Consider the following 13,110-nt stretch of genomic DNA (forward strand, 5'->3'; position numbering starts at 1 on the left):
AAAAGTTCCCAGCACTCTTCCTTATACCAAAGTAAGTTCCAGATGGAAAAAGATGGACATATAAAAGAGAATCACAAAACGACTACTGTGATAGTTTCAAAACAAATAAAACAGTATCAGCTCCTCCCTGCATTGGGCAGTGCCTGGTGTATTTGAGACGTCCAGTAAACATTTGTAAAATCGACATGCAACGTGTTAGTTTCTTCATACATGCTTTGTATGTTTTATTTCATCCTTCTGCCAGGACTTAGACATGGGAAATAATAGTTTCCATATTTTGTTGAAGAGAAACAGAGGCACAAAGAGGTTAGGGCAGTCCCCAAGGACCACCAGCTAATTAATAAACGGAATGTTTAAACACCGGAATTTCAGCTCCAGAGCCCTTGCTTGCTTGCTTTTCCTCTGCATGTGTGTATCTCCATATATGCTTGTGTTTTTCTGATAGATGACGTTTTTTAACTGTTTATTACAGAAAAAGCTTACACGCATACAGAAATAGAATATAGTACAGTGAGTTTCCAAGGACCCATTTGAAAGAGGCATCATAGCCTATCCCACTTCATTTGTAGTCCCATCCGTTTCTGTCCATCTTGGGTGAGTTTGAAACAGAGCCCAGACTGCACATCACTTCAGGTGAAAATTTCTTCCCTCGATCCTAAAAGACAGAAACATTTTTCTTCAAACATTACCGCAGTTTCACCATCCAGCCCATATGCTACCTGGCACATGGTCAGCATCTGAAAAACATATATTGAATGAATGAATAGATGATTGAATGAGTGAATGAATGAATGAAGTGCCCCAGCTTTGTTTTCAACCGCATCTTCCCATTTCACTTTGCAAACCCTCTACTTCAGCCAAACAGGGTGACTTTGGGTCGCTGCTGATGGCATATGGTTGTGCTTTATTGAACATCTGTGCACTGAGCTGAGAGTTTGACTCACATCCTGTGTGGTTATTACTACAACCCAGAAAGGAGGGAGAATTCCCCCATTTTACAGATGAGAAAAATGAGGCTCATAGAGACCAATAACTTGCCCCTTGGATGTGCAGTCAGTGAGAGTCAGCACTTGGATTTAAACCCACATGTCCATCTTGAAGGTCCGTATTCATTCCTCCTTGTGGCTGTGACCTAGACTGTCTGAAGACCCTGTACTTAACTCCAAAGTCCCTTATACCCCATCACTTGCCCTGAAAAATGATAGTGTTCAGCCCACTTCTCCCTGGACCTGTATGTGTATTATTCTTCCCTGCGACCAGTATCTTTGGGAATTTCACTGGTCATATCACGTCTGCCCTATGCTAGATGATCCTGCCACCCTTGCAATTCTAACCAGTGTGAGCACCACCCGTTGAAGCTGGGGGACAAGGATGTGGGGGCATCGTGTGACAACGAGCAAGTACAGCTTCAGCAGGTTCATCCAAGGACATGGCCTTGGGGCCGCTGTTCCCCACAGCCACCTGGAAGTGCTTTAATTGGGGGCCTGAGCCACAGACGACATCTTCATTACAGGCCCGGAAACAAGGTGCCAGATCATCTGAGAACAGGCTGCCCAGAGTGCGGTTTGTCCTCTGCCGATGTTGATTTCAGCCATTAAACCCCAGTCACTGTAATAGTCTTGATAATTTCTCTGGGAGGAAAAAAAAAAAAAAAAACACAAAACCTAATTTGCAGAATTGCAGAGGTTGGAGAGCCCTTCTGGCTTTGTTAGTCATACCCTAATCCAATTCCCTTTTTTAATACTGGTGATTAATCTTTTAAAGTTATCCAAAGGGTGAAGTGCTTTGCCCAGGTAACATACCTGGCCTGAGACACAGCTCTGAGTGGGAAGCCAGGAGTTCGGTCTTCCCATTTCATGTTCCATGCACTCTGCCCAGATCCCTGGAGAAATGATGGCCCATTAGAGCAACTTCCCACCCTAAGGATCCAGGGTAGGGGTTACAACTGTGTTCTGGTCTAATCCTAGTTCCTCTACTTGGCAGTGTATGACCTGGGGCAAGTTTGAAATCTTCCTTTGCCATGGTTTTCTCATCTGCAAGATGAGATGAGATGACAAAACATGATACCCACCTGGGTAAGGGAGGGTTATCGTGAAGGTCAAATACTTTAACATATACAAGTAAAGTTTTTAACTTTGCCTGGTACATAACAGAGCTTCCCTGGTGGCTCAGACAAAGAATCTGCCTGCAAAGCAGGAGACCCAGGTTTGATCCCCAGGTCGGGAGGATCTCCTGGAGGAGGAAATGGCAACCCACTCCAGTATTCTTGCCTGGAGAATTTCATGGAGAGAGGAGCCTGGGGGGCTACAAGTCCATAGGGCTGCAAAGAATTAGACACGATTGAGCGACTAACAATTTCATTTTTTTCACTGGTACATAATAAAAACTATGCAAATATTTGCTATTACTATTATTATCATTATGTATCTATGAGTTACTAACTAGGTGCAGGAAATAAACAGCTGTATCTTTTAAAGAGTAAAGTTAAAACGATTTGTACCAGTTTATAATAACTCCTTAATAAAGGAATAGATGAATATATGAATATACAGATAGATGATCAAGAGTCAAAATACTTCTGAAAGGCTAGATAATGACTTGGATGTTTTTCCATGTGACATATCTATTTAACAGAGAAGTCTGTCATCTTAGGGTGTTAATGGTGTGATTTCAGACACAGTGGTTTCCCAACAGGGTGGACATTTAGGGGCGGCGGGGGGACCTTCCCAAGGTATTTGATCTCCGTATTAAAATAATCTTCTTAGCTCCAATGCAGAGCTAATTGGGGCTCTGAGCTGCAGGAGGGAATCCCAGCCATGATCGACATGCATTTAAGCTCTGGAGGTAGCTTGTCAGCTGACGGAGAGATGGAGAGCAGACATGAAAGTTAATGACACAGAAAGACAGAAATGGATGGGAAAGGTACAATTATCTCTTGCTTGAGCATTTTCTGCCCGGTCAGGAGCATAGTTAAATTCATACTGTCTCAGGAGACCAGAGATAAGGTTTGCCTTGCAAAAGCATCCGTTCTGTCACCATCCTGCAAGTACCTACTATGTGCCAGGCACTGAGCCTGAGGTTGGGAATGTCAAGGGGACCCAGGTGCAGTCCCTCTTCTCCACGACCCAGCAGAGAAGTAACTCAACATTTCAGAGTGCTGCAGCAGAGAGAGTATGTCTGCACTGGATTCTCACCAACGCAAGAGGGTGGAGGGGGCCCTCTTGCATCTTCGTTGAAGGAGGTCAGAGAAAACTGCAGGGAGAGGGGACGCTTAAGCTGTAGTTCCAGGTAGGTGAAGAAGAGCTTACTGTAAGAAAAGCTGTTAGCTTCCTAACAGAAGCAATAGTACGTCAAAGGGCATCAAGGCAAGTGGCCACTGGTGTCACGGTCATAACAGCAGTGAATGCCTGGGGGGGGCGGCGTGGGAAGTGGGGAGCAGAGGGATACAAAGGAAGTTATACTCTCTCCTGCCAGCTGTTGGAGGGTCATGAGCAGAGGCTGATTTTGACACAGTTAGCACCTCTTCTCATTTTCACAGAGGAAGAAAATGCAGATGTGAAATGACTCCTCCAGGGACAGGCAGCAAGTTCATGTCAGAGCTAGAACCGTACTCTCCAAACTGCTCTTTCAGTTCCTTTCCATCCTGCTCTGTTGCCCCCCTTTAAACTTAGGAAATTTTAAAAAATTAATTTATTTATATTTAATTGATGGATAATTGCTTACAGTCTTGTGTTGGTTCCTGCCATACATCAACCATGAATCAGCCACAGGTATGCATATGTCCCCTCCCTCTTGAACCTCCCTCCCACCCCTCGAGGTTATCACAGAGGACCGGATTTGAACTCCCTGTGTCATGCAGTAAATTTCCACTGGCTATTTAATTTTGCATATGGTCATATATAGGTTCCAGTCCTATTCTCTCAGTTTGTCCTACCCTCTTCTTCCCCTGCTGTGTCCACGAATGTAAACCTAGGACATTTTTAAAAATAACATAAAACAAAAAACTCCAGTCAGAGAGAGGCCATGTGAGGACAAGGAATTCCATTTAAGGCTGTTGGAGATGGAATCTCTCTTCCACTTGACAACTCAGAGACTCAGCTTACTCATCTATAAATTAGACAAGATTAAACTTCATATGCATGACAATGAGATACACACCGTGAAGATATCCAGCATCGTGCTTGGAAAGTAATGGGGGATCAGTGGACACTGACTGTCCCCACTGATGGGATAAAACCTTACTGATGCCTTTGGTGAATGGAAATCTCATCTCAGTTCATAAAATCTATCTGTAGACCAGGGTCATTTTCTTGGAGGATCTTTAGGGGAAATGCTCAGGTCTCTCTGCATTAGTGGTTTCCTTTAACCCAACTGTCTTCTCTCAGCCAAACCAGTACAGGGCTCCCTGGGGTAGCTCTGTTCAGGGAAAGCTCCCAGCCTGGCATTGGTATTCTAAGCAGCTTTGGTTCTCTGAAATGACTGCCCACAAGTTACTTGGGCACTAATTTGCATGTTGTGTTTGTCGCATTTTGAAATGGTTCTTTTGTTTTTGGCACAGCAGACACACTGGAGGAGGAACTTGGGGAAAAGCGTAATCTATCTGAATTTGAGGGTAGTAAACAGTCTTAAGCCAAGCACTGAGCTGTGTCTGAGCTGAGAACACTTGTGTGTCCTTGAAGCTGTGACTACACTGGGGTGAAGGAAGCGGGAACCACTCTTCAGGGTGTGCGTCACCATAGCACACTGTGCTGTTTCCACTGAGAGTCCTGGATGGCGCCTGACAGTCACACTAAACTGGAGAGGGGGGAAAAAAGTTTCTTAGTGCAACTGTGTAATTAAGGTGGTGTTAAGCAGGCTTCTGTCATCTTACAATGATATGAAAGTTGGACCATAAAAACACCTTATAATGACCAAACCCTGGTGAGTTCCCCTGCTCATGGGACAGTGAAATGCAAAGGACTTTTTCATCGCTTCTTCTTCTCCACCTCTTGGCAGTGGTGCCCTGGTTGTTCATTTTATTCCTTGACATTTTCTCCTTTCCTGATTTCCCAAAGCTGCCCTCTTATGGGTCCCCAGATCCTCTCTGACCCCTTTCTGTGCCCTAAATGTCTGAATTCCCCAAGAGACAGACCTGCGACCCCTTCTGTTTTCTGTCTCCTCTCCTTTTCTAAGGAATCTGTTGTTCGTGTCATGTTGTTTCTCTGAGTGTGAACCCAAATCTCTGTTTAGTCTCAACCTCTCTTCCAGGATCACTATTTTTTTTCCAGCATAGACCTCAGCAGCACCTTGGCCCCCTCTGTTTCCCCAGACCACGCCCCCACTCCACCACTCCACCATATGCAATCAGTTAAACGCCCATCAGTTCTGCCTTTGTCATCCCTCTGACATGTGTCTTGTGTCTTCTGTCTGTCGTGTGTCCTTGGATCCCAAGAAGACTGCAGGAGCCTCCCAGCTGGCCCCTCAGGTTCAGTCCTGCTCCTACCTGAATTCTCTTTTAATGTTACTGCCACTCCTCACTACTAAAGCTTTCACCAGCTCTCTGTCAGCAATCACCATGTGCCTAGACAGGGATACATTTGGCAAACAAACCCTTGATTATAACATGACTTCCATTGAGCAGGGATTTGGTTGTCCTAGTCACCACGGGTCTTTCATATTTAGAGCATCTCTGGAACAAAGCAGGTACCCAACTGATGCTTGTAAGATGAACAAAAAATAAAGTCCCTAGCACAGTACTCTCATTGATAACGTTGTTTCCCACGGAGGTACAGCTTAGAACTTCTGCAACAAATATGCCAGTACCTGGAATCAAACAATTAAGTAAATGAATGGCAGAAGGTAGGAGGCTGATTGTTGACTGTTGGAGAGGGAGAGGCATTCCACTCGTGACAAAGGTCATGAGGAAGGAGGCTTGGCAGTTAGTGGTAAGGTAGAATGATCCATGTGGAATGGATTAGAGTTGGAGCCACCAGAATGAACTCATGTTTACAGATACGTGTGTGTACAGAGGTTAGTACGCATATGTTATTTCCTTTCTCAGTCAGCTCAGAGAGTCTAGCAGCAGCAGATAGCCCAACAGAACAAAGCACCCAGATTCTGGTTTCTAGTTCTCCAGTAAAAGCAACCAGGGAAAGGATCCTTGGGAAAATGGCTGGTGCTAGAACTAGGGCTGGGCATATGTTAGATGAGCTTGGAGCATCTTACGGTGACAGAAAGTAAGGATGTGCTCACAAAACTCATGATGATGAGAGTATGCCAAGGGGACACAAGAGCCAATAGAAAGAAGAAAAGCTGGAACAATTTGAACAACAAAGTAAATAATGAAACTCCGGGAGATGGTGAAGGGCAGGGAGGCCTGGTGTGCTGCAGTCCACCAGGGTCGCAAAGAGTCAACCACGACTGAGTGGCTGAACAACAACAAAGTGTTGGACTGTAACCAAAAGTATAAAATCAGTATCCATAGGTGCGTACTGATATAAGTATATGATTGAATAAATAAATGGGCGAAGATAGTCAAATCTCCCATGCAGAAAAATTCAAATCATTCATGTAGATCCTCCATGTCTTACAGGTGGGCTGTGCAAAGTAACTTCCTTCAGAAGATGACAGTATGGGAAGGGTGGTCGTGTAGGCGGTAGGGGTGGGCCGGGGTATAACTTTATAGTGGAGAGACCTGACAAGCATAACCTCAGCATGGTGATCAAGGTCAACATCAACAGGGATATTGTACTGATAACATGAACGACTGACAAGCGTGATGAGAAAGGCAGTTTACCTTCTGTGGTTTTCTTCACCCAAACTAATCATCCTAGTTAATCATGAGAAGAAAAAAAAAAAACACAAAATGAGATATTCTAATACCTAACCAGTACTCCTCAAATTGACAAGGTCATCAAAAACAAGAAAAGTCTGGGGACCCATCACAGACCAGAGGAACTTAAAGGAACGTGATGACAAGATGTAACTCAGTGCCCTGGGTGGGAGCAGGACATTAGGTAAAACTAAGGGTACGAAGTACGGTCAGTGCCTGACTTGTGACAGCTCCACTCAACGATTTTTTGACATTATACTGATGCAAAAGCAGTATGCCTTCCGTAGAACCATACTTCAAGTTTTGAAGTTTGATCTTTTCCCAGCCTAGTGATAAGCGGTACAATCCTCTCCCGTGATGCTGGGTGAGCACAGCTCCCAGTCAGCCGTGTGATCGAGAGGGTAAACAACTGATACACTGCCTACTATCCTGTACCCAGACAGCCATTCTGTGTTCCACTTTCAGTGCGGTGTTCGGTAAATTACATGAGGTGTTCGACACTCTTATAAGCTAGGTATTTTGTTAGATGATTCTGCCCAACCGTAGTCTAATGTGAGTGTTCTGAACATGTAAGCTAGGCTGGACTAAACTATGATGTTCAGTAGGTTAGTGTATTAAATGCGTATTTGACCTAAGATATTTCCAACCTGTGATATTTCCAATTTACAATAGTTTTATCAGGGCTAAAGCCATTGTAAGTAGAGGAAGATCTGTATGGATTTGAGTTTATATTAAATAAACTCAAATATATTTGTGGCAAATATATCATAATTATGTATGACAAGTATATCATCAATTTAATAAGAAGGGAATCTGTGTTATTGTAACTTTTTGGAAAGTCTAAAACTATTATAAGAGGAGAGTGAAAAAACTGGCTTGAAATTCAACATTAAGAATTTTAAGATCGTGGCATCTGGTCCCATCAGTTCATGGCAAATAGATGGGGAAAAACTGGAAGCAGTGACAGATTTTATTCTCTTGGGCTCTAAAATCACTGTGGATGGTGACTGCAGCCATGAAATTAAAAGATGCTTGCTCCTTGAAAGGAAACCTATGACAAACCTAGACAGCATATTAAAAAGCAGAGACATCGCTTTGCCGACAAAGGTCATCTAGTCAAAGTTATGGTTTTTCCAGTGGTCATGTATGTATGACTACATGGGAGTTGGACCAGAAAGAAGGCTGAGCACCGAAGAATTGATGCTTTCAAATTGTGGTGCTGGAGAAGACTCTTGAGAGATCTTCTTGGACTGCAAGAAGATCAAACCAATCAATCCTAGAGGAAATTAACCCTGAATATTCATTGGAAGGACTGATGCTGAAGCTGAAACTCCAGTACTATGGCCACCTGATGCGAAGAACTGACTCATTAGAAAAGACCCTGATGCTGGGAAAGATTGAAGGCAAAAGGAGAAAAGGGTGACAGAGGATGAGATAGTTAGGTAGCATTAGCAACTCAATGGACACGAATTTGAGCAAACCAAGAAACAGTGGAGGTCAGATGAGCCTGACATGCTGCAGTCCATGGGGTCGCAAAGAGGCAGACATGACTTAGTGACTGAAAAACAACAAGCTATTGTGAAATAAAAATGCTATTCTGTAAAAGATGGGAAGTTATTCAAAATGATAGTACAGTTTTACACAAGCTAAATGGTCAAGAAGTACATAAAGACTACAATAAGTATGTCATTTTACTTTGCAAAATGTCTCTGCCTTATAATGTCATAGGTAATGTTGAGGAAACAGACACCTAAACAGTTCATTTAAGACAATTTGGTAATTGACTGTAACGAGGGAAATGACTCCACCTCTCAACTATTACTGTTAAAGAAAAAATTATTCCGACACTTGTTAAATGGTGGGGAAGACTTTCTTTGAACTATTACCATAGGAGAGAGAGATCAGGGTCAACTCCAAATACAGCAAGACAAGGGGAGATCTATAGCAAGGTTAGAAAAATATCAAAAGGAAACATCGAGGGTAGGGGGATTCTTTTTTCCTTTTTGGCCACACTCCACAGCAAGCAGAATCTTAGTTACCCAACTCGGGACGGAACCCACGCCCCCTGCACTGGAAGTGTGTAATTTTAACCACTGGACTGCCAGGGAAGTCCCAGGGGATCCTTACTAAACCAGCTTAACAAGATTCTTGCTGACAGCTGGTCAGAGTGATCAGTTACCAGCGATAGGAGACTCGAAACTGACTCAGCAGGATTCTACTAAAAAATGAACTCAGCAAGAACAGACACAGGGACCTCAGATCAAGGCCAAGTTGAGAAGAGGGCTCAGAGCAGCCCAGCTAATGTTTGGTCAAGGAGAAAGCCTTTGCTATTGCCTGGCTTGGCCTCCTGTGGCGTAGGTTGTTCCAAGTAGAATCTGCTTGGCTACAATAAAAAGCAGTCAACCAGCCTCAATAACAAGCCAGTGAGGGTACTCAGCACCTTCCATATTTATGGGACAGAGCTGCAGGAAGCACAGTGGGTCTCTGGCTTCCTCCAGCTTTCTTCCTCGTGGTGGCCCCAGCTAGGCTTCTCACTCAGCCTGTTTCTCCGCTCCTCTGTTACTCATGATCACTGCCCCAAGTGAGCACTGGACAAGATGCCAACCCAGCTAGAATCCCCCAGACCTTCTTGTTGAGTGGTCCTCACTTTTGATCTCTGTGACTTAGTTCCTCTTATGAGGGTCTAGTTGGCTCAGCCCAGACCACAAGTGAGCCATTCTTGTATTTTTGAAATCTTTATTGGAGTATTCCTGACAAGTCACCCTTGAGTTATTTCTGTGATTGGTCCAATCAGCTGCAGTGGGGTCAGAGTCACATGTTTTCTTTTACAAAAGAAATGAACAAAACCAGTTACATCAGAAGGGTAAGTTGGCTGTGGGAGGTAAACCGGTTGACCTTCTGACAGATGGAACTTTGACAGATGTTCCATTCAAGAACGTTACTGTGATTGCTGAAAAGACTGTAATGTTCTTGGGGTTGACTTTTACCTCTCTGAGTCAGAAGCCTATGGCTGTATTTCTTCAGTCTTTTACTATCTTGTGCTGAAATGCCAAGATGTCAGGGTTGGAGTGAAGATTATGATTCTGATTCTTGGCCAATCTCTGATGTAAGGCTACACGCTAGGAGCCTGAAGATCTCCTGCCATCCCTGTTCTGCCACCCCAGTTGTGTGCACCCCGGTCCAGTCATTTACCTACCTGACTGACCTGTATTCCAGTATGTTGAATTGAGGAGAAGGAAAAGGCAACCCACTCCAGTATTCTTGCCTGGAGAATCCCAGGGACAGAGGAGCCTGGTGGGCTGCCATCTATGGGGTTGCACAGAGTCGGACATGACTGAAGCGACTTAGCAGCAGCAGCATGTTAAATTGAGTGAGGAGAGCCATTGGAAGCACCATGAATCCAGTCCGAAGTCAACAGTCAATGAACATTCACCCCCTGCCTGCGACAATGAATGCTCTCTCCTTCCAGCACTTGGCCATCAGGTACAGACAGCAAAAGGAGAGACCGGCATTACCTGATTTTTTAGGCTCCTCCCATCACTCACATTGACTGTTTTTCTGCTATTAGCACCCAAGAACTGGATTAATGCCACTGTAAAAAGAGCTAGAGAACAGGAGAATGAGCTCAAGAGAATATACACAATAAGACTGCTTTCAAGGAGGAAAATGGAAAAAACCGAGAATGTGGTTGTCACTAGAGAGGGACTGTGGCCATTCTGTGAGGGTAGGAGGCAGAAATCCCTCCCACTTAGCAGCTCCTTCCAGAGCTGTCTCTAATGGGAAGAGAAATCAAAAGCTGGAGAGAGATGTTTGGGGGAAAGAGTTAACAGAGTCCCATCTCCCAGTGGACATGTGCTGACTTGGCTGGACCCTGACACAGCACGTTCAAGGCTGGTTCTATAACTTGGGTCAGGTTGCTTAGACTTGTTAAGTCTCAGTTTCCTTAGCTGCAAAATGAGAGATAAAAATACATTTCTCCCAGGGCCACCGTGAAAAGTTTGTGATAGTATATGTAAAAGTAATACCCTCAGTCCCTGGTACATAGCAGGCATTAAATGCAATCTACCCACCCTCCCCCTCCCTCCCCCCCACCCCCCGCCAGCCAAGAAGATTCATTTATTCAGAGCATCTCCGAGCTGATGGAACATAGCATACACTTATTTAAAGTTTCAGCTAAAGAAACCCTGGTGGCTCAGAGGGTAAAGCATCTGCCTGCAATGCGGAGACCCAGGTTTGATTCCTGGGTCGGGAAGATTCCCTGGAGAAGGAAATGGCAACCCACTCCAGTACTCTTGCCTGGAAAATCCCATGGACAGAGAAGCCTGATAGGCTACTCTCCATGGGGTTGCAAAGAGTCCGACGCGACTTCACTTTCACTTTCAAAGAAACTGAGGCTCAGAAGGCGAACACACTTGCTTGAGTGTGGGACATGGCCTTGCTGCTGACTGCATGATCGGTTCCCTTAATCACAAGCCCGATGGGACAGGCTCATGGGATGCCTGCCCTGGTGGGTGAAAGCCAGCACTTCAGCATGGCTCCAGTCCACATAAGCAGTGACCTACGCCCTCACCCAAAGCTAGCTGACACAGCAGAAATGTTGAGCTGTAGTCCCAAGTTTGGGGGTTCACAGGAGAAAGTATGAACTCCCAGAAACCCAGGGTGAACACTGGTGCTTGTGAGGATGACAAACCAGAGTCACGGTGGCAAGACAGGGCCTGAATCTAACCCTGGAAGTTCCACCTGGGTCGTAATGGGGTGTGGGAGCGCTCCTAGTTCTGAGGCCGCCTTTGGGGGCAAACGTTCAATCACTCAGTCACTCCCCTTCGTATCTGTCTGCTCAGCAACCATTTCCTCTTTTTCGTGTGTGTCCGTGCCGGGAAATATCCTTGGGAGCCACCACTCCTCGCTTTTAACCACGATGTAACTCTGAATCTGACTCCATCATCCTCTACTCCACCTGTGGGCCTAGCGCCTTGCCTGGCTGGCCAATCAGAGCAGTGCAAGCTGCCCTGGCCATAGTGATTGGTTCAGGGATGGGCACATGACCCAGGCCAGATCAATCAGAGCCAATGAAACTTAACAGGTGTGTGGATTACTTGGACAGAGACCCTCTCTCTGGAAAAGTAGAGTGTTTAAGCCTGGAGTTGCCATCTGCAAGGGGAAGCCACCCCAAGAAGAGAGCCCACAGAAGAACGATTTTGAGAGGACCTCTGCGGAAACAGCCCTCCCCCCACTTGCCTTGGGTGACCAAAGCTTTGGAGAGAAACACCTCTGATGGCCCAGGTTATGTTCATTCTGGGCGTGGAACCGGAATCTGTCTCCAGCTTTGTTCCAGAAGCTACCATATTGGACAGTCCATTTGATCATGCAAACGTAGTGACAGATTTTACCCAGAGTAGCCCTGAACAATCTGGAGCAGTTGCTTCACCCCAAGATGTTATGTGATCTGTGTACAAAAACGGAAGACTGTTATTGCTGTGGGCAGAGGGATCTCAGGCTGGGAGATGCAACACCCAGAGCCCTCTTCAGGGAAGGACTTGCTGCCCAAATACCGGTGTGCTGTTGGTGGACAGCCTGCCCCTAGCAAACCCCCAGGGATGCTTCAGCTGCAGCTAGCACTGAGTTCAGGGCCATGGGTGCTCAGTAGATCCACATCACATCTCTCCTTCGCCCTCTGCTTCCTTCCCCTTTCCCTTCCTTTCCCTCCCTCCCATGGGAGTGGATCCTGAAGATGCTCTTTAATAAACACTCCTCATGCTAAATTTCTCTGAGGTGGCTGCCCAAAGACCCTGCTTGCTTTGTTTCCTCCCCAGTCTCTGATTAAGGCTGTGAGTGGAGCTCAGGCCCATTTGCTAAATGCAGATGGTGCCAGTGAGTGATGAGAGCTCCAGCCAAGCCTTAATACACATTTTCTTATTTAGCGAATGTTCCCTCTCCAGGGAGCCAGCAGGGACATTAGGGCTTTCATTACAACATTTACAAGATGAAGGGCCCCAGCCAGGAGCCATCGTCTGAAAGGGAAGGAATGGGCCTGGAGCAGAAAGAGCAGGGTCAGAACTGGGGCATGGTGGGAGTGAAGTGGCCTGGGAAAGGCAGAAGGTGTCAGGGCAGAGTCAGTGGGTCTGACTTCATCTTTGGGGAGAGAAGGAGGAAGGAACTGCTGAGCAACTGTTCTGGGGAGGCCCAGGGCAAGGGAACACCCCATAGAGCATCTCTTCAGTTTTTGTCTTCCCAGCTACACAAGGAAGCCCGTATAGCCGTCTTCCTTTTGGTGATGAAAAGCTGAAGCTCAGAGAGGT

Source organism: Bison bison, unplaced genomic scaffold (genome assembly GCF_000754665.1).
Source record: "Bison bison bison isolate TAMUID 2011002044 unplaced genomic scaffold, Bison_UMD1.0 scf7180017864302, whole genome shotgun sequence".
In the NCBI taxonomy this organism is placed as follows: Eukaryota; Metazoa; Chordata; class Mammalia; order Artiodactyla; family Bovidae; genus Bison; species Bison bison.